Source organism: Lepus europaeus, chromosome 19, assembly GCF_033115175.1.
Source record: "Lepus europaeus isolate LE1 chromosome 19, mLepTim1.pri, whole genome shotgun sequence".
Classification (NCBI taxonomy): Eukaryota; Metazoa; Chordata; class Mammalia; order Lagomorpha; family Leporidae; genus Lepus; species Lepus europaeus.
This window is the reverse complement of record NC_084845.1, coordinates 69,693,685-69,713,399: the sequence shown is the minus strand read 5'-3', so window position 1 is coordinate 69,713,399 and position 19,715 is coordinate 69,693,685. Positions and strand designations below refer to the sequence as shown.

The 19,715-nt window shown below is 66.4% G+C and overlaps 1 protein-coding gene across 3 annotated transcripts in view; it reads right to left on the bottom strand.

The window, feature by feature from the left end:
• Positions 1–19,715, bottom strand: part of GSE1 (Gse1 coiled-coil protein) — a 301,578-nt gene that overhangs the window by 75,179 nt on the left and 206,684 nt on the right. The gene's annotated exons all lie outside the window — the stretch shown is intronic.

Genomic DNA, 19,715 nt, shown 5'->3' with positions numbered 1-19,715 from the left:
CAGGCCCCCCGGTTCTCGTCCGACCGCCGACTCGGAGGGAGCGGGCGCGGGCGGAGGGCGCAGCGCTCGCGGGCCAGGCGTGCGCGCGCGGCGGCGGAGAGCCCCTCGATCAATTTTCATGCAAGAATCATTATCGGTAAATTGGAAAGCTGGCTGCCTGACAGCGGATTTGTCTCCCCTAATGAAAGCGAAAGGGCAGGGGCGCGGCGGCGGCGGCTCCTTCCGTCTCCACGCGGCGGCTTCCCGGGGCTCCGCGCTGCGCAGGGCGGCGGCGACAGTTTCACTTGCGAGCTCCCCCTGCGCGCGGCCGCTCGGGGCCCGGGAGGGCGCTGCGCCGGCCGCGGGGCGCTCCCCGCGCCCCCAGAGCCCGGGGGCCGCTGGCAAGCAGTGGGCGGCCGCGGGCGCCGCCGGCTCCCCCTCCGGCTGCCCAACTCCGCGCTCTGGCCGCCGGCCCGGCCGCCCTCCCCACCCACGGCTGACAGCTGCGGGAGCCGGGGGCTCGCCCTCCGCCCGGCCGGGGGTGCTGGGGGGGGCGGGGAGGCTCCCCAGGCCGTCCCCCCGGGGCCGCCTCCGGTGGCTCCCGCGCGGGGCCGCGGAGACGCACACGCCGGCCGCCCCGGGCCAGCGGTTCGCTTCCGCCTTGCCCTCTCCCCGCTCACCCCACCCGCTGAAAATCCCTGTTGCAAGTGTAACCGAGTGCTTGATACCGTCTCGCACACTGCCCGCGCCGCGGCGTTAGCAGCTCCGGGAGGCGCGCTCGCCGGCACCCGGCCCCAGTGCGCGCGGCTGCTGCGGCTCTGCGAGACAGGCCCCCGCGCGGGGCGCTCGAGCGCCCGGCTCCCCACGCCGCCTCGCCTTCGCACCCTCTCTGGCAGGCCCCATGTGATAATTCCCCAAATCGAAGGGGAAAAAACCCTGCCGCCAAACCACATCCTGTGCGCGCATTGTCCAGCCCAGCGATTTTAAAGAGACAGGACCCATTTCCCCACGCGCGCTCCTAAAAGCGCGCTACAGAGCTGCCTCTCGGTGCAGCCCCGGTGTTTTCGAGCCCTTCCGCCTCCACAGGTGCCCCCTGGGTGGCACAACGCGGTGACGCTAAAGGGGTCACCTCTGGCCCCAGACACAATCGTGGGATGCGGGAAGAGGCCTGCGCCCGCAGGGGCGCACGGCGGGGCGCCGCGGTCCCGCCAGGCTCGGGTTCCTGCCCCCGCTCGCCGGCCCCCGCGTCAATCGGGGGACCCCAGCGGCTGCCCCGGGGTCCCTGCTGGAAGCGGCGACTTCAAGAGGCGGCTGAACTCGGGGGAGGGGTGGTGTCGCACGCTACGGGAACGCCGTGGAGGGCGAGCTGGTGGAGGTGCGCGCGCCCCGGGGTGTATGGGGGGGTGCCCCGCGGGGCTCCGACCCCTCGGGGCCCGCCGCCCGCCCCAGCCCACCCCGCCGGGATCATCTGAAATGCGCGGGGCGGGGCGAGGGAGGTGGCGCTCCGCCCCGCCGCCGCCTACCGCCTGCTGGGTGCTGCGCGCAGGCGGCTGCCTTCTGGGGCCCGGCCGCCGGGGGTGCGAGAGGCAGCCTTTAATCCCGCCCCGCCCCTGCGGCGCCCCTCCCCGCGGGCGGCCGGGGGCGCGCGCGGGCGCCCGGGCCGGCGCCGGGGCTGCCCACCCGGAGGCCGCCCGCCGCCCGCGCGCGCGCCCGCAGCTGGCCGCTCCGCCCCGCTCTGACCCCGGAGGTCGCGCCCGGCCCTCGGCGGCGGCGGCCCTTTGTTTCCGGGGCTGCGGGGGCGGCGCTCCTCGCGCCTCCCCCTGCGCCCGCTGCTCGCCGCGGTGCGAGGGAGGCGGTCGCCCGGCCCCCGCCCACGCCGGGCTGCGCCCCCGGGGGAGTGGGGGGCCCCGCGTGGCAGCAGACGGCCGAGGGAGCTGCCGCCCGCCCCCCTCGCCCCTCACCCCCGTGGAAAGTCTCTGATCGTACGTGGGGAGGGGGGGTTGAAAACTATTTTTTAAAAAAACCCTAAACTATCAGTTTCTGTTGTCATCCTTTTATTGGTTTTTAATTCTCCGGGATTACACGAACAACAGTAGTAATTAATACTAAACCTTCCTCTACTGTATATGCTAATGGCAGGAGCCATAAAAATTAATTTGCAAACATGTCATTACACAATAGCTGTACAGGCAATAAACCTGTAATTATGGGCCAATCACAGGCAGGGTACGCAGGGAGGGCCTCCCCCAATCTGCCAGGGGGGCCCCTCCCCCTGCTAAAGTGGGGAAGCCCTGGCCAGAGGGAGCCTGCCCCTTCTGGGAGCCACCTGGCTCCAGGCTGGGGGCGCACGGGAGACACGGGCCTCCAGCCAGCAAGAACCACCTGGTCACCCCCCTGGGGTCCCCAGTGACACTGAAGTGGAGGGTGCAGAGGCCAGGCTGAGACCCCGGCAGTGCCCTGGCCGTTGGTGGGCAGCCGTGCCAGGCGCCCCATGCTGTGAGGGGGGACAGCTGCTGCTTATCGGTGTTTCCCTATCAGGACAAACAACTCTCCCTAGCCAGGATCCGAATGCCTGCAACGAATTATCTCAAAATGCACAGGCCAAGCCCTAATTGCTTTTAGCCACACCCTGGGGAAGGAGGCGCTGCTGCGAGATTCTAGCGATAGCCACACCCTCTAGGTCTCCAGTCTCCAGTGGGCGATGCCACTTCCTGGTGACGGGGGACAGGAAGGCCCCTACACCACAGCTGCTCACTGAGGCCAGAGCAGCCCCCACCCTGCCAGCTCCCCAGCTGGCCTGGGACTGAATGGCACGGTTGTTTGCCAGAATGTGGCTGAGCAGGCAGCAGGGTGGACCTTTCCCGCCGCCCTGCCGGCTCGGCTGTGGCTTGGAAGCCATCACTACGGCCATTCATTCCTGGAGGAGCCACCCCCTCCTTTCTGGCTGCCTAGGGCCTGGACGCCGGAGGGGGTCTCAGCGAGGGTAGAGCTTAGGCCACACCTGGACCAGCCCCCAGCCAGGTGCTCACGGGGGATGTCACTCAGAGGGATCCCGTCCCCTCCACACTCTACTCTCCCCGGGGGCCAGCAATGGCAGCACACTCACCCTCGCTCTCTGCTCACCTCTGGGAAAAGAGCCCAATGGCCAGGCTGGACCACCCAGAAGGCTTCCAAAAGGTTTGGGGACCCCCCCCCCCAAGGCAAACTGGCCCTTACCTCCCAGAGTCCCAGCCCAGGCTTGGAGCCAGTCCAACCCAGGTCAGGGAAGGGTAGATGGCCAGAGGCCAGGGTCTGGGTCAAGTGCAAAGGCAAGAAAAGCAACCCACAGTGTCCATCTCCCAGGAGAGAGGAAAGCTGTGGGCTGGGCTGCTTCCCAGGGGTGGCACAGGCCCCTCCCACCCCCACTTCAGAAGGGAGGGGCCCCCAGTCTGGCCAGGAGAGATACGGATGGACTCCCGGCACAGGCTGAGCCACAGAGGCCGCAGCCCGGGTCTAGGGGCACTGGGTGGGTTCCTGGGTGGCCAGCTGCACCCACCGGGGCCACACCACAGCCTCGCCTTCTGGGAGCTCCCAGGAAAGGGAGCTACGGGGCAGCCAGGTGGCCCTGAGACCCGCACTGCCCAGGCCGCGTCCTGTCCCTGCTTCGGTAACAGCGCCCGCTGAGCCTCCCCGAGCGCCCAGCCTGCGCCAACTGCTGTGCTAAGCACTCTTCACCAGAATGCTGAAGGTCACCGTGAGGGCTTCCGGTTTTTCAGATGGGCTACAGAGAGGGTGAGCACCTCGCCCCAGGACGCACAGCGGAGCTGAGATCGGAACCCACACTCGGGACCCTGAGGCAGCTGTGGCAGCGGCTCGGGGGCCCCGGGGGGAGTCGCCGCCCACCGCCAGCCCGGAGCAGCCTGTGTCAGCAGTGGCCGTGGAGCAGACCGGCCTGCATTCCAAGGGTATGAGCCCGTGCGCCGTGCAGGTGCCGGCAGGGCTCCCTGTAATGGCGATAATGACGCTAATGGCAGCCCCACGGGCGGCCCGGATCCAGCCTACGTGCCTTATCTGCGGCTGGCCCCCACCCCCCAGGGCCAGACACCATGATGACCATCGCCCCTTGGGACCATGGGAGGATGTTGAGCCCAGAGAGGTGAGGTCACTTGCCCAAGGGCACACAGGGAGCAGACACACCCAGTTCCTGCCTCCCTCGGGCTCCATCGGTGACCAGGCCTTCCCAGGACGTCCCAAGCCTGCCCGTGAGTCCGGCCGGGCTTGGAAGCAAAAGGGGCCCTCTGACGCCACAGCCCACTGGAGCCTGCGGGCCAGGCTGCGTCCCCCCCATGCTGGCTCCACTCTTGCTTCCCTGTCACCCTTGGGAGCTGCAGGGCGCGCCCCGCACAGTGTGTGTGTGTGCCACCCCAGTCAGGGGGTCTAACCGGGCGCCCAGGGAAGCGGCTGCATGGCGGACTGCCCCTGAGCCCGGCCACATTCACAGGGAGAGCCCACGGACGAGTGAGCGCCCCAGGGTTGCGGGGTGGTCTCCGTGCCCGCACCCCCCACCTGGATGCCAGGCTCCGGGCTCCCAGCACCGGAGGCTTTGCAGTCGTTCGTTCCAGCGGCCATCGGAAACAGCCCCACGGCTGCTGTCACCAGGAGCTGGCCTCCCTCCTGCTGTCCGGCCAGGCCCCGGGAGCCCTGCACCCCTGGGCCGGCGGGTCAGGCCAGGCTGCAGGTCCGTAACAGGGGCCTGGGCTCCCAGGTGGGGGCTGGGGGGTGGCTGCCATCCCCCAGGAAGCTCAAGTCGGGACGCCCCGGTATGGGGGCTGTCCCGCCACCTGCCACCCCACCCGGCTCCTAGGGACACACAGGTGCCTGCTGCGGCTTGGAGGAGAAATGTAAGCCAAGCAGGTCCCCGGGTGAGGCCAGCCAGCCTTCCTAGGGCTCACCCCGGCGGGTCGAGGTCTGCGGCCTCACTGTCCCACAGGCCACACGAGGACACGAGGACACGGCGCCGAGCAGCTGTGTGCAGCCGAGCGGCTGCCTGCAGGCCGGCCCAGGAAGCCTGGTGCTCCTGTGTGTGATACACGTCTGCTCCCAAGACGACCCTGCTGAAGACAGCAACGCCTCCATCACCCCAGACCCCCCCACCCCGCCCCAGGTCACGCGGCACAGGCAGGAGACACAGTGTCCCCCGTGTCACTCTTGCCATCGGCTTGTCGCCTTGCTGTCACTCTGACACGCGCCAGCAGCCTCTCCCGCGTCAGCACTGCACTGGAGGCCTTCATGACTGGTCCTGCTTAGTCCACACCCCAAGCCTTCTCATCCTTGCTGCTCCGGGAGCTCGGGAGCTCGCTGAGGCCAGGGCAGGCGAGGGGCCCGAGGCCACGCCGCCAGGAAGAGGAGAAGCTCCCGTCGGAACCCGGCCAAGTCCGATTTACTTATTTACTTTGAACATCAGAGCTACACACAAAGAGAGACAGAGCCTCCATCCGCTGGTTCACTCCCCAAGTGGCCACAACGGCCTGAGCTGCGCCAATCCAAAGCCAGGAGCTTCCTCTGGGTCTCCCATGGGGGTGCAGGGGCCCAAGCACTTGGGCACCCTCCGCTGCTTTCCCAGGCCATCAGCAGCGACCTGGATCGGCAGCGGAGCAGCCGGGACTCCAGCCGGCTCCCATATGGGATGCTGGCATGGCAGGCGGTGGCTTTTAAAACTCCCCACAGGGCCTCTCTGGCCGAGAGGCCTCCCCACAGAAACCTTTTTAAATCAAAAGCAAAACAAACAGAAACCAGGAAGGACAAGAACTCTGCGCCGCTGTCTACACCCGGGAGCAGGCTGCGCCAGGTCAGCACTGCGGGCCGTGGATCCTGTTGGTGTTGCCAGACAGGCAGGGAGACGAGCAAAGCGCTTCCTTCCCGCAGGCCACAGCGGCCACACTGGGGACAGCCCAGCCGCACAGCTCACGCCTGCCCGTCCTCCCTCGAACGCTCTGGACGAAGGCGCCACTCAGGAAGACCCTGGTCTCAGGCTGCTGTCACAGCTCTGTCCCCACACAGCCAACACAGGCCTGGTGGCAAGGTCTCCGGAGAGAGGGGACGCGTGGGACGGAGCACGCAGCTCCCACAGCCCTGGGCCAGCTGCCGGGCTTGTTTTTCCCCACTAGAGACTGGGGGGAGGGGGGGACTTGTTCGAGGGGAGAGGCGGTGTTGAACAGCCCTCCCCCCGTCCCCGCTGGGGACACATGCCTGGCCTCCCCGGCCCACCTGCTGCAGGCCTCGGTAGCCCCTGGCTGGCAGGATGTGGCTCCCTGCTGCTGGGCGCTGGGCCCGTGTCCCCCTCCCAGGCCACCTCTGCCCCCCGGGGCCTCCTGGCCTGCTCTCTCCGGCTGCCCTTGGCCCTCCAGGGGTCCAGTCCGGTATGGATAGTGAGTCCCTGCTGGGGCCCGGGATGGTGTTTTCTGTAAGATGGCTCCTTGTCCTGCTGTCCTGAAACACGGCTGGGTGCAGGGTCGCTCCAGCCCGATGGCGTGGGCCTTGGGGCCAGGTCGGCCTTCACTGCGGGGCCCTGGAGGTGCTGACGGGACACCCCAGTCACAGCAACCACATCCTCCCCAGGGTGGCACAGCCAGCTGTGCCGGGGAGCAGGATCGCCCCTGCTGCTGCTGAGAACCCACGGCCCCAAGGGGAGGAGCAGCTTGGGCCGCAGGAAAACAGGATCAGAGGGACCTGGTGCCTCTGCCCCCACAGCCCCCGCCCCAGAGAGAAGAGGTCGTGGGGTAGGGGCAACCCTGGTCCTGGGGCCCCTCCCTTCTCTTCCCAAGCCTGGGGAAGTATCTGCCACAGGCAGTTACACCAGAACAATTCAGCCCCACCCCTGTGATCTGAGGCTCAGGCCCTGCGCCTGGCGAAGGCTCTCACAGCCACCGGAACATAGGACATACAGCATAGGCCACTCAGGGCTGTGGCACAGAGTCTGTGGGAAAACGGAATTGAAAGCGAAGTTCGTTTTGGTATAAAAAAAAATTGAAATTCATGCAGTTTTTTTCTTAATACACATTTTCTATGAATATTTTGAAGATCCTTTATATGCATGGATTTAAACTTTTTTTTAACAGTAAAATAACATTTTTAAAAATGTTTGTGGGGCCGGTGCTGTGGTACAGTGGGTTAAAACCATGCCTACAGCACCGGCATCCCGTACGGATGTCAGTTTGAGTCCCAGTGCTCCACTCCCCATCCAGCTCCCTGCTATGGCCTGGGAAGCAGCAGAAATGGCCCAAGTGCTTGGGCCCCTGCACCCGCGTGGGAGACCCAGAATCAACTCCCGGCTCCTGCTTTGGCCTGGGCCAGCCCCAGTCGTCGTGGCCATTTGGGGAGTGAACCAGCAGATGGAAGACCTCTGTCTCTCCTTCTCTTTCAAATAAATAAATAAATCTTTTTTTATTCATCTGCATTTATTTGAAAGGCAGAGAGAGCTCTTCCATGTGCCGGTTCATATCTCCAAACGCCCACAAAGCTGGGCCTGGGCCAGGCCGGAGCCGGGAGCCAGGAGCTCCCTCCAGGTCTCCCACGCCGGTGGCAGGGGTCCAAGTACTTAAGCCACCATCTGCCGCTTCCCAGGCACAGCAGCGGGAAGCTGGATCGGAAGCGGAGGGGCCTGGATCCCAGGCCCTCCAGGATGGGACTCAAGCCCCAGCAACAGAGTCGCCCACCATGTCACAGTTCCTGCCGCAGTGAGCTCATCCTGGGACTCGTTTTTCTGACAACTTTTGGAAGCAGACTTGTGTTTGGGAAAGACGGCGCAAGGCAGCCTTGCTGCCTGCCTGGGCTGAGAACGGTGGTTTCAGGTCCACCCATCAACTTCCGGGCACAGCTGCTCCAGGGAGGGGAAGCCCCGGGCCAGGGCTGTCAGGGCATCACAGGGCTCAGAGAGACCGTGATAAAGAGGTGTGGACGGCAGGTCACCCGCAAGCCCGGTGCCCGGTGCCCGGTGGTCAGGACCTCTGGGCTGCAGGGTGCGTGGCCAAAGCCAGCCTGTGCTGGGCTGAGCCGGCACCGGGCCCTGGCGTTCCCCGGGGGCAGTCTCAGCACTGACCGTGCGTCCCGAGACCGCCTCTCCTGCTGCCCACAGGGGTGCAGAGCCCCAGGATCCCCTGTGCCTCACCCTGCACTGGGGGTGGCCAGCACTGGGCAGGAGGCCGGCCACCCGTTTGGCTGTGGGCAGCGGCCGGCACCCAGAGCTGCCCCATCCCGGCCCGGCCTGGCCTAGCGGATCCCGGAGGCCTTCCGTCTCGGCAAGCCTGTGATTAATCAAACTCAGACGCACCATCTGCTCGCTCTGACATTTAAGAAACAGAACGGGGTTCCAAAGAGAAAGCTGCCCTGAGCAGCCTGCTCCACACCCTCCCTCCTCCAGGCTCGGCAGGAAAAACCCCAGCCGGCTCCCCTGCCCCCGCGGAGGTCACCGGCAGAGGGCAGAGGCCCGCCCCTGGAGCTCTGCCGCAGGGGGCCCCAGAGGGCCCTCACCTGCCCGGCATCGGTGTTCCCCTGTGCAGACTGGGAAGAGGAGCCAGCAGGCAGGAGCCAGGCCCAGGCCACAGCAGTGACAGCAGCGCAGCGGGGAAATACCCGTGGAAGAGGCGGCGTGCGGACCGACTCGGGCCACCGGGCAGGGCCCCCGGCCCCGCGGCTGTGCCCAAGCTGGCCTGGCTTCTGACGCAGCCGCTGAGGGGAGGGGACTCAGACCCGGGCCCCTGGCCGTGGTGTGGCCCTCTCGTGTCCACGGCGTGGCCAGCAGCATGGTGGGAGACACAAGCTGGGCCAGGACAGGGCTCCCCACCGGCTTAACCCTGCACTTGGCGCTAACCATGCACGACAGCTGAGCCGGCGCGGCCCCGGTGGCAGCTGCATGCCAGCCGCGGGTCTGGGTGAGCCTCCTCTCTGCCTCCACACTGCCTGCAGGGCAAGTCCCTGGCGAGGCCTGGCTCAGGGACTGGCACCCCAGGCTGGCTCACACTCAGCAGACCCCCACACAGCCCCCTTTGCTGTGTGCGACCCCCACGGGCACCCCGGGTGGTCAGCTCGCACTGTCCCGGCCTCGGCCTCTCGGGGGCCCTGTCTCTACGCTGCTCTCCTGCCGGTGCTGCACGTGTGTGCCTGTTCCTGCCCCTGAACGCCGTACGCCACGTCCCTGCACCTGTCACTCCCGTCAAGCACGACCCTTGCACTCCCCTCGCGAGCTCTGGCTTCCACCCCACCCTGCTCGGAGACCTGGCTTGGATGGTTCTCACAGTGGCCAATCAGCCCCCAAAGCTGGGTACAACACACCCCAGGTTCCAAGAAGTACCAGGGAGCCCGGGTGAGCGTTTGGTGGAGCACGAAGCCCCTGCTTGGGACCCCCACACCCCACACAGGAGGGCGTAGGTTCAAGTCCCAGCCTTGCCCTCCATGCCAGCCTCCCACTAAGGAACACCCTGGGAGGCAGCAGGGGTGCTCAGGTGGTCGGTCCCTGGCCCCACACGGGAGACCTGGCTCTGCCTTCAGCCTGGCCCAGCCCAGCCATCGAGGGCATCTGGGGAGTGACCAGCAGAGGGGTGATCTCTGCCTTTCAAACTGATGAAATAAACACATAGCAGGGGCCAGCGCTGTGGCACAGTGAGTAAAGCCACCACCTGACACTCCACATGGGTGCTGGTTCCAGTCCCGGCTGCTCCACTTCCAAACCAGCTCCCTGCTATGGCCTGGGAAAGCAGCGGAGGACGGCCCAAGTGCTTGGGCCCCTGCCCCCACGTGGGAGACCTGGAGGAAGCTCCAGGCTTTGGTCTGGCCCAGCCCTGGCCATGGCAGCCATTTTGGGGAATGAACGAGTGGATGGAGGATCTCTCTCCCTGCTTCTCTCTGTAACCCTGCATTTCAAATAAATATATTTTTAAAAAGTAACGTTTATAAGAGCCACCAAGACTATAGGCCTCACTAGAGCAGAGGGATCAGGGGCCCAGGAAGCCCTGGAGCTGACTCAGCATAGAGGCCACACCTGGGGGGGGGTCTGACCTTCTGTTTCTGTGACCTTGAGGTCCAGGGGGCCAGGAGCAGAGCCTCAGGCACTCCCCTCCTAGATGAGCTGATCCCATGGAGCGGCTCGGGGGGCTGGGAGGTGGGCGACAGCCCTCGGGTGCACGCACGCCCGGGGTTGGATCTCCAGGGCCGCCCAGGGAGCGTCAAGCCCTCAGCTGGGTGCCCGTGGTTTTAAAGCAGCCGTGAGGCTGGGCAGCAGCCAGCAAGAGACACGCTCAGTCTCTCGGAAGCAATGGCCAGCACACGGTTGAAAATCACCAGGCACGGGAGGGATCCACACTTCCGGGCCCAGAATCCGCAGTGTCAGCCAGCGCAGGCCAGGCTGCAGGGACCCCGAGGCTGGGGCTCTGGGAGCTGACACAGCAGCCCTGTTGACAGCAGCGTGACGGGGTCTCCCGAGAAGCGGCAGGGCCTCACGCCTCACCAGACAGGGCCCCCAGCGGGCAAATGTGCCTCTCCCCATCACGTCCCCCGCAGCAGTGCCCACAGATAGGTGTCATTTAACGGATGCTCTGGACCAGGCCCCTCACCGAGGCCACGCGTGGGGCAGCGTCTGCTCCCGGCAGGCCCAGCAAATCCCTCCAGGCGGCGAGCAGAGCTGATCGCCCCCGGCTGCCCGCGAACGAACAATCAAAACCCGGCACACAGCGGCCTCCGCGTGGAGGACGGCGACCCGGAGGCGAGCCGGCTGCTGCCAAGAGCCAAGTCCTTCAGGCCAAAGCGAGGGCCGCCCGCCGCGCTAATTCCCAGTTATCCGTTCTCATTACAACGCAGTCTTGGCACTCAGAGCCTGTCCCGGGATTCTTCCTGCAGGGGCAGTTTCGGTGTCTGCAATTAGCCGAACAGGCATCTTTTGTCCCTGCCACGGCCCTCAGTGGCAGGTGTAATTGGGTCCCCTCACTCCTGAAGTGGGCGGTGGGACGCCCGCCCTGAGTGCAGCAGCGAGCAGGCGCACGCGGCTAGCGGCGGGGACACGGGGCAGGCGCTGTGTCCGAGAGACCCAGCCAGCTCCCTGCTGTCACCCGGCTCTGTCCAGCTGGGAAAAATGAGGGAACACAAACACGCCACCTCGGCCGGGTCCACACACGAACCAAGCTGCTCCTCCGTTAAGCCACTAACGGAAGTGGGCGAGGCTGCGAGAAGGGAGACGGAGACAGGCGGCCCCGGGGGGCGAGCACCGTGCCAGTGAGTGGCAGCCGCCGGCCATGTCAGCCGAGGCTGCTGGCGGGGATGGGGGAGACGGGGGAGCTAGAGAGGGACTCACGGCCCGGGGAGAGCCCCGAGACCCCCAGGCCAGAGGGAGGGTCAGTCCGGGAGGCCGGAGGCGCCAGAGCCCTGTGCAGAGAGTGGCGGGATGGGACGGAGCTGGCCTCCTTTGTCCTTCCCAGGAGCTGGCCCGTCAGCCTGACGGATGAATTCCTCCCTGGAAGCAGCCGCACCTGCTCCCTTCTCCTCTGCACCCCGCCTCCCCCCCCCGCCCCGGGCCTCGGCAGGTGGTGAGGGCCAAAATCAAACCACCTGCCCGCGCCCGAGGCCGGCTCCCTCGAGACACCTCCGGAGGAGACCCGGGCCCTTGTCGGCGCCCCAGCTGCAAGCACGGCTTTATAAAAGGCCTGCGATGAGGCCAGGGACCAGGCCGGTGTGCGCCCGGAGGTGACCGGCTGCCGCTGGGGACCGTGGGTAATTTCTGTGCCCCCCACCCCCACTTTCTAAACTCCCTGCTCGCCGATGCATTGTTTCTGAACAATAAAAGCGAGCCGATTACTGTGGCTGCAATCAGGCAAGGAGAAAAGCCTTCCTCTCCCCCAAGTCGAGCCGCCGAAGCCATTTGCCTTTTGCAGAGCTCAGCAGTCCTGGCTGAATGCAAAGGGCAAAGGCAATATTTAGATCATTAAAAACCCATCGCTAGCAATGCCAGCTGTGCGGCCACAGGTGGCTCCAGGGGGGACCGGCCGCAGGTCAGGACGGCCAGCCAGCCTGCCGTCCTGCCCCCTCCGCCCTGGCCTGGCTCTCCCGGCCCCAGCCAGGGCTGCAGAGACAAGGGGCAGGAGGCCAGCTGGGATTTCCCTGCCCAAGGCGGACAGGCGTCAAGGCTGCGACTCCAGCTCCATGGCTCCTGTGAGGTGGGTCCCGGCCTGCCTGCCACCCCGCCCCACGGGTCTCCAGCTTCTTCCTGCCCCAGGGCCTTTGCCCTGGCTGTACGTGCTGCCTGGAACCCACTTTCCCTGGCTATCCACACGGCTCCTCCCCGCCCTCCATTCAGCTCCGTGCTCCCACCTTGTCTTGCCGAGGGCTGCCCTGACCACCGTGCCCAGCAGCCTCACCCCACTGGGCATGGTCAGCCACAGATCCCTGACGAACCTGTCATCTTGTTCGTTCCCAGGGTCAGGGGCACCACAGGTGGCAGCTGGCCCAGCGACTGACAGGAGGGACAGAGAGCTGCCCAGGGCATGGCCCAGGGAGGAGAGCTGGGCACAGCCTGCACTGTGACCCCTGTGGCTCTGGAAGCTTCCGGGGACTGGACAGGTCCTCCCATGGCAGGGTACCCGCACTGCAGGGGCAGGAGCTCAGAGGGCCGCCAGGCTGAGCCCTCGCCCCCACGCAGGCCCCCAGGCAGGCCCGGGCAGCCGGCAGGACCCCACGCCACTCTGGCTGGGCAGCCCGAGCGCTCACTTAGCCTTGCCCTCGCGTTCGGAGCCCCTGAGCTCCCAGGAGCGCAGCCTCTCTGGCTCGCTCCCCTGCCCCCAGCAGACGCCTGTGAAAATCAAAATCAACACGGGCTCCTCTTCACCGCGGCTGTCCTCCATCATCTGTTGTCATGGGGACGGGGGGGGGGGGGCACCGCGCTGCTCAGACTGCCAGCGGCCCCCGATTCAGCCTCCCCGCCCCCAGCACCGCCCCGGCTGCTAACGAGCCCCACACAGGCAGCTTGAATCCCGCCTCCCCTTTGCTGAGCAGGCTGCCGGGCCAGGGCACAGCTGCCCTCTCCATGTCCCTGCTCTCCATGGGGCTGGGCCTGCTGGCTGCCTGGGCACTCGGTCCAGACCCGGGGTGCCCGCTGGTCAGTGCGGACCGCGGCCCTGGCCCTGTGCCGAGCCTGTCCCTTCCTTGGGGGCCCCAAGGCATCCCCAGACCCCTGAGGAGTTGTGTGTCTGTAAGGGGAGGGGCTCCTCAGAGCCAGCCAACAGGGGCGCAGGCCGGCGCCCCGGGGCGGGCAGAAGCCCGGAGCCACGTGCCCTGTGTTCCAAACCACCCGGCGCTCACAGCCTCTGCATCCTTGCAGCCCGGACCGCGGAGGAAGCAGCTGCTGTCAGGACGGCGTGGGCCGCCTGAGGCTCCAGCACCTGTGACACATGTCCCCCGTGAGGCCAGGTGACAGGCAGACCCCGCACACCCCTCCCCCTCCTCCCCAGAACAGGGCTTCTCACCGTGTGCAGGTGGTAAAGGTGGCAAGTGGGGGCCTAACGCCTCTGAGCGCCGGCCACTTCCCCATGGGACACAGCCAGGGAGCCCCCACCGACAGCCCGAAACTTCCTGGCCTGTAACCCGCCCTCCGGGAGCTTTGCTGCTGCCCTGGCCAAACCCTGCTAATCCCTGGGCACTGTCCCTCAGAGTCCAGTCCTGCGGGGCCTCCTTCTCGGGGTGCCTGGTCCAGTCTGCGTCACTGTTGTCCCCTCTTGGAGCTGCCGTCCTGGTGGCTCAGCCTTTGAAGCCAAAGCCCAGGCCGGGAGCCTGGCATACAGCAGGTGCTCAATAGTTGCTGGCCTGGGATACAGCAGGTGCCCCAAAAGCTGGGAGGCGGAGGTGGGGCTGTGCAGGCCCTGCAGGCCCACGTCGGCACGGTGGCGGCAGCCTTATCGTCAGGCTCCGGGGACTGGGGTGGTGGGGGGTGGGCGCTGATTCTTTGGTCTCTGCGCCCGGCCGGCCCAGGTGTCCTGACCACAGGCAGCTGCCCCCGGCACAGATGGGGCCCACCCACTTCTCCTTCCACCCAGGGCTGCCCCAGCCCCTGCAACGCTCTTTTTAAAAGACGTGCGTTCCTTTTCATCTACTTGAAAGGCAGAGAGCAGAGACAGAGAGAGCGGTCGTCCACAGGTCCACTCAACTGCCCACACCTGCCAGGGCGGGGCCAGGCCAAGGCCAGAAGCCTGGAATCCATGCAGGTGCCCCAAGAGGGCGGCAGGGTCGCCCCAGGCACACGAGTCGGGGGCTGCGCGGGCAGCCGAGGAGCCGAGACTGGAGCCAGCGCCCACGCGGGGGCTGGACCCGCCGCACTCAGCGCCCACAGCCTTCCTCTTACCAGCAAGCTGCCGAGCGAGGCCCACGCGGCCTGGCTGGCTTCCCCTTCTCTCCCGGGAGCCCTGACAAGGAGGCGACCTTTGTCCTCCACAGCCTGGGCACAGCGCCGGGCCAAGTGAAGAAGGCAGTGGAGAGGCCCTGCTCCCAGCGTGTTCGGGACTCACGCCCCCGTGGACCTGTCGTGGCCCAGTGGCCAGAGGCAGAGGTGCTGGGGCCGGCCTGGCGGTGGGGGCCCTCCTGGGGACGCCTGTGGCTCTGAACTCACTGGGTGCAATCCTCTCCACCCGAGTCGGCCAGAGGCACGCAGGGAAGCCTCGCTCACTGCCCAGAGCCCTGCGCGTCGGCACCGGCTCTCACTGGCGTCCGGATCCCAGGAGGAGGCCTGGGCAGGGGGCTCCTGGGAGGGCCGTGGCTGCGGGCCTGAGCGTCTGGTACGGAGACACGAGACACATACACGTGCCCTAAGGCCACGGGCCCCTAACTCCTCTCCTGACACAGCGCCACCGGAGACAGCCCACGTGTCTGTGCCGCAGCCAGAGAGGGACACGCGAGCCGGATCCACGCAGGGGAATGCAGCTGCCCAACCAGGCGCACGAGGCTCACACACGTGATGCTGAGCCGAGAGCCAGACGGAGGCAGCACCTGCGCCTCCCTCGGGGCCGGCTCCACGGCAGGCCCCGTCTACACTGGCACACCTGTGCTCACGGCTGCACTGCGCCGCTGCCAAGGCTACAGGGCTGAGCACACGCAGCGTGGACCACAGACAAGGGAGGGCCGTGCCGATGGGCGTCCCGACCACAGGCTGTGGCGACGGACACCGGGAGCCTCGGGGACCTGACGCCCAGAGAAGCCAAGTGCAGGGGACAGAGCACGGAGTGGGGACGCCTGGGCCGTGGTGAGGGTTTAATGGGCGGAGTTGGCAGCTCGGGGGCACGGAGCAGACTGAAGTGAATGTGCCGAACGCTCCTGAAATGCACACTTAAAGTGGCTGAGACGGTGACGTTCTAAAAATTACCTATCGGGAGGGGCCGGCACTGTGGCACAGTGGGCTAAGCCTCCGCCTGCCACGCCGGCATCCCATATGGGCACCGGTTCTAGTCCCAGCTGCTCCTCTTCCGATCCAGCTCTCTGCTACGGCCTGGGAAAGCAGCAGAGGATGGCCCAAGTCCTTGGGCCCCTGCACCCGCGTGGGAGACCCGGAAGAAGCTCCTGGCTCCTGGCTTCAGATCAGCCCAGCTCCAGCCATTGGGGCCACTTGGGGAGTGAACCAGCAGAGGGAGGATCTCTCTCTAACTCTGCCTTTCAAATAAATAAATCAATAAATCTTTTAAAAATTGTTTATTTACTTTAAATGCAGGAGACACAGAGAGAGAGAGAGAGAGAGAGAGCAATCTCTCATCCCCTGGGTCACTCCCCAAAACCTGCAATGGCCAGGGCTGGGCCAGGCCAAAGCCAGGAGCCGAGAACGCAATCCCGGTGTCCCCTGTGGGTGGCAGGGACCCAGGTCCTTGGGCTGTCCCTGCTACTTCCCAAGGCGCGCACGAGCAGGAAGCAGACTTGAACCCAGGCACTCAGTACAGGACGTGGGTGTCCCAAGTGCGCGGCATCACGAACCCAAAGCCACAGGCACAGGCCCCGCAGGCAGGTGAGACTGGTCCCATGGCCACCTGCCCCTCGCCCACAGCACGTGACAAGAACAGACACCACCTCCAATCACACACATGGGCAGGTGCACCAGGGCTCTCTGCTTCCGATCCAGCTCCCTGCCAATGTGCCTGGGGAAGCAGCGGCAGATGGCCCTCGGGCCCCTGCACCCGCGTGGGAGACCCGGAAGAGGCTCATGCCCGCGGCCATCTGGGGAGTGAACCAGCAGGTGGGACATCTCCCTCTCCCTCGCTCCCTCTCTCTTTCACTCTTTCAAATAAACAAATAAACCTTTTTAAAAATACGCACACACACCAGCCAGAAGGCTGACCCCGAGCCCCTCAGTGCCCCTGCTGCCGGGCCTCAGCCTCTGTCCACCACCCCCACTGTGCTCCGGCGGGGGACCGACAGGCGTCTCGGCAGCCCGAGTCCTGGGGCACGGCGGCTGGTCGGCTCTGTGCCTGTCTGCGAGTCGTCCTTTTCCCTCCCTGGCCCACTGCCTCAGGACCCAGGGCCGTCGGGTCCATCCTGGGGGAGAACAAGGGAGCCTCCCGCACCCCACTCCCTCTGGGGAGTAAACACAGCAGCATACAGGAGAAGTCCAGGGCTGGGGGGAGGCGGGCGGGGGCCATGGTTCCCAGATGATTCTGCTTACGATGCCACCAGGGCGCAGGGTTCCAGCCACCCTGCCCTGGGCCCCAGGACCCCTCCCAAATGGGTCTTGCAGCCCGGGCTGGCTGGGGCTGCCCGCGTGGATGGCCGTGGCCCTGGAGCAGGCTCCTCCCCGGAAGCCCCAGCCTTGCACACTGACTGCTCCCTCCCCGCAGGGCCTGTGGGTCCATCTGTGCTCACCGCCCACACAGCAGGGGCCTGTGCCAAGGTCACAGCTGCCACGGCCCCCAGATGAGCAGCAGGCAGTGGCTGTCACCCCCGCCCCTCTGTGCCCCAGAGGCTGTCTGGGGTCACTTTTGCCAGAGCAGCCCCCACCGGAGGAGGGGCCTGGGGGCCTGGAGCTGTGCTGGGCTCTACAGAAGCTCAAGGACACCCCCTGGAGCTGCTCTCCCCCGGGGCCCCTCCTGGAGTTCCGGCACTGGGGTCCTGCCTCGGGCCTGGATTCCCACAGCCAGGGACAAACTGTTGGCCAGCATCGGTGTTCAGGCCAGAGGCAGAGGTGGCCACTGCGTCCCCAGCAGGGAACCCAGCGTGATGCCCCCGCCAGGGACCGGGACTGAGCACGCCCAGGGGGCAGAGGGGAAGCGGTGGGGGTGGGGCACCACCGGGTGAGATGGGGACCGGGACGCCCGCACGGCTCAGCCAGGGATCGAGGGGCCTGATGGTGCCTGCCTCTCACTGGGCTGTAATTGTTTCCTCGTATTCGATCCATTAACGGAAGCACGGATCCCTGGCTGGCTGCGCGCGAGGCTTCAGGTAGCAATTTTCCATTTGTGCCTGAGATTGTAACGAAGACGCCTGTCCCCTGGGCCCGCGGTGCGGGCTGTAATCCTTTCAGAGCCGGTCGCGGGCGCATCACCTGAGCCGGGGGCTCCGCTGGGATTTCTCGGAGGGCCTGATTTCTCCGGGGAAGAGCTCCAGCGACAGCGGTGCTCACAGCGCCCCCCCGGCCCCCCGCCCCCCGCGCGCCGGCTCCGTGTCGCCCAGGCTGTGGATCCCGAGATGATTCTTTCCGACATCCCCAAAGTGTCCCCGAGCCAAGGCGGGGAGCAGAGTTCAGCCCTGATAAGGCCGCTGGCCGCCCTCGCTCCCTCTGCCTCCGGCTGACATAATTCCCTTCTGATCTTACCCAGGGCGTCCAGGCAGGCTAGGAGGCAAACGGGATAATCCATTTTAGAGAGGCTGATCAATATCGTTAGGAGCCTTTTAAATGGTTCCACGGGCTTCGAGGAGCCAGGGCAGATGGCTGAGCTGGAAACCGGGGGGCCAGGGGGGACAGGAGGGCAGGCGCTGCCCCAGGGATTTCCAGACAGTCCTCCCACTTCCGACCAGGGTTCAAGGAACGGTTCCAACAGGGCAGGGGGGCGGGGCACGTGCGGGCAGGCCTGAGGAAGTGGACTAGCAGGCTCAGGTCTGGCTGAGATGTCCCTCGGCTCACCAGGGCCTGCCACCCAGACGGGGGTGCCCGGGGACAGAGGGGTGTCCTGGCTTCCAGCTGCTCGTGCCGTCAGCTCTGGGTTCCCAGGGGCCAGGAAGAGAGCCTCTGTGGAAGACCCTCTGCTCCGGGGCCTGCTGGGCGGGGTTCTGCAAGCCTGCTCTGCTCACCCACTCCCCAGAGCTGCCCCCAGGCAGGGACGCCCCAGCCAGAGCTGCAGACCCGGGAGCTGGCGGGGACAGGCTGGCGCAGCAAAGGGGCCTGGAGGCTCCCAATGCAGGCTGCAGCTGCGAGCCCAAGCTGGAAAGATCACTGACCCCCCCCCCTCCACCCGGAAAAGAGAATCTCCTGGTTTTCAAACATAGCACTACACCAAAAATAAATAAATAATAAAGGGACCACGTAGGGGCCAGGCGAGGGGCAGCTGCAGGCCAAATCCCAAGCATCCCGGGGTCCCCACCAGCACCAGCAAGGGCTCTGCTCCTCCTCCCTCCCGGCTCCCGACCCCCACTGGCCACTTGGTCCCAGCTCTGCCGAAGCCCCTCCCCCCAGCTTTCTCTCTGGGCCCTGTGATCCTGGTCTACTAGTGCTGCTGAGCACACGGGAGCCCCGCTCTGTCCCACACCAGAGCCCCGCCCTGTCCCACTCCAGAGCCCCGCCCATCTCACCTCCCACATCACACCAGAGCCCCGCCCATCTCATCTCCCCCATCACACCAGAGCCTCACCCACCTCACCTCCCTATCACACCAGAGCCCCACCCCATCTCCCCCCATCATACCGGAGCCCTGCCCTGTCCCACACCAGAGCCCCACCCCATATCTCCCCATCACACCAGAGCCCCACCCTGTCCCACACCAGAGCCCCGCCCATCTCCCCCCACCACACCGGAGCCCCGCCCTGTCCCACTCCAGAGCCCCGCCCATCTCACCTCCCCCCATCACACCAGAGCCTCACCCACCTCACCTCCCTATCACACCAGAGCCCCACCCTGTCCCACACCAGAGCCCCACTCTGTCCCACACCAGAGCCCCGCCCTGTCCCACACCAGAGCCCCGCCCACCTCACCTCCCTATCACACCAGAGCCCCGCCCATCTCATCTCCCCCATCACACCAGAGCCCCACCCATCTCATCTCCCCCCATCACACCAGAGCCCCGCCCTGTCCCACACTGAGCCCCGCCCCATCTCCCGCCAACAGCTCCACTGCCACCCAGTTGCCTACAGCCCACTCTCCGTGCAGCATGAGGCCTGCTCTGAGAAGGCAGACGCTGGTGCCCCCGCCCAGAACCCTCCATGGCTCCCACCTCACTGAGCAAAAGCCAGGTCATCACAGTGGTCTCTGGGGCCCGGGCGTCGCCCCACGCCGCCCTTCTGGCCCCGGCTGGCCTCCATCACGCCTGGGGCTTCACTCCTCTGCCCGTTGTCTGCGCCGCCTCCTATGCCAGACGCCCCCGCGGCCACCAAGAGCTCGGTCAGCAGCCACGCTGGCACACGGTGTGCTGGCCGGGACTCCGCCCTGGGAAACAGGACGGCTGCCCCTGCACTCTTTTCTGGGCTCCTGGGCGACAGCCCTGACCACCCCGCAGGCACAGCGGCCCCGCCCCCACCCAGCCCTGCATCATCAACCC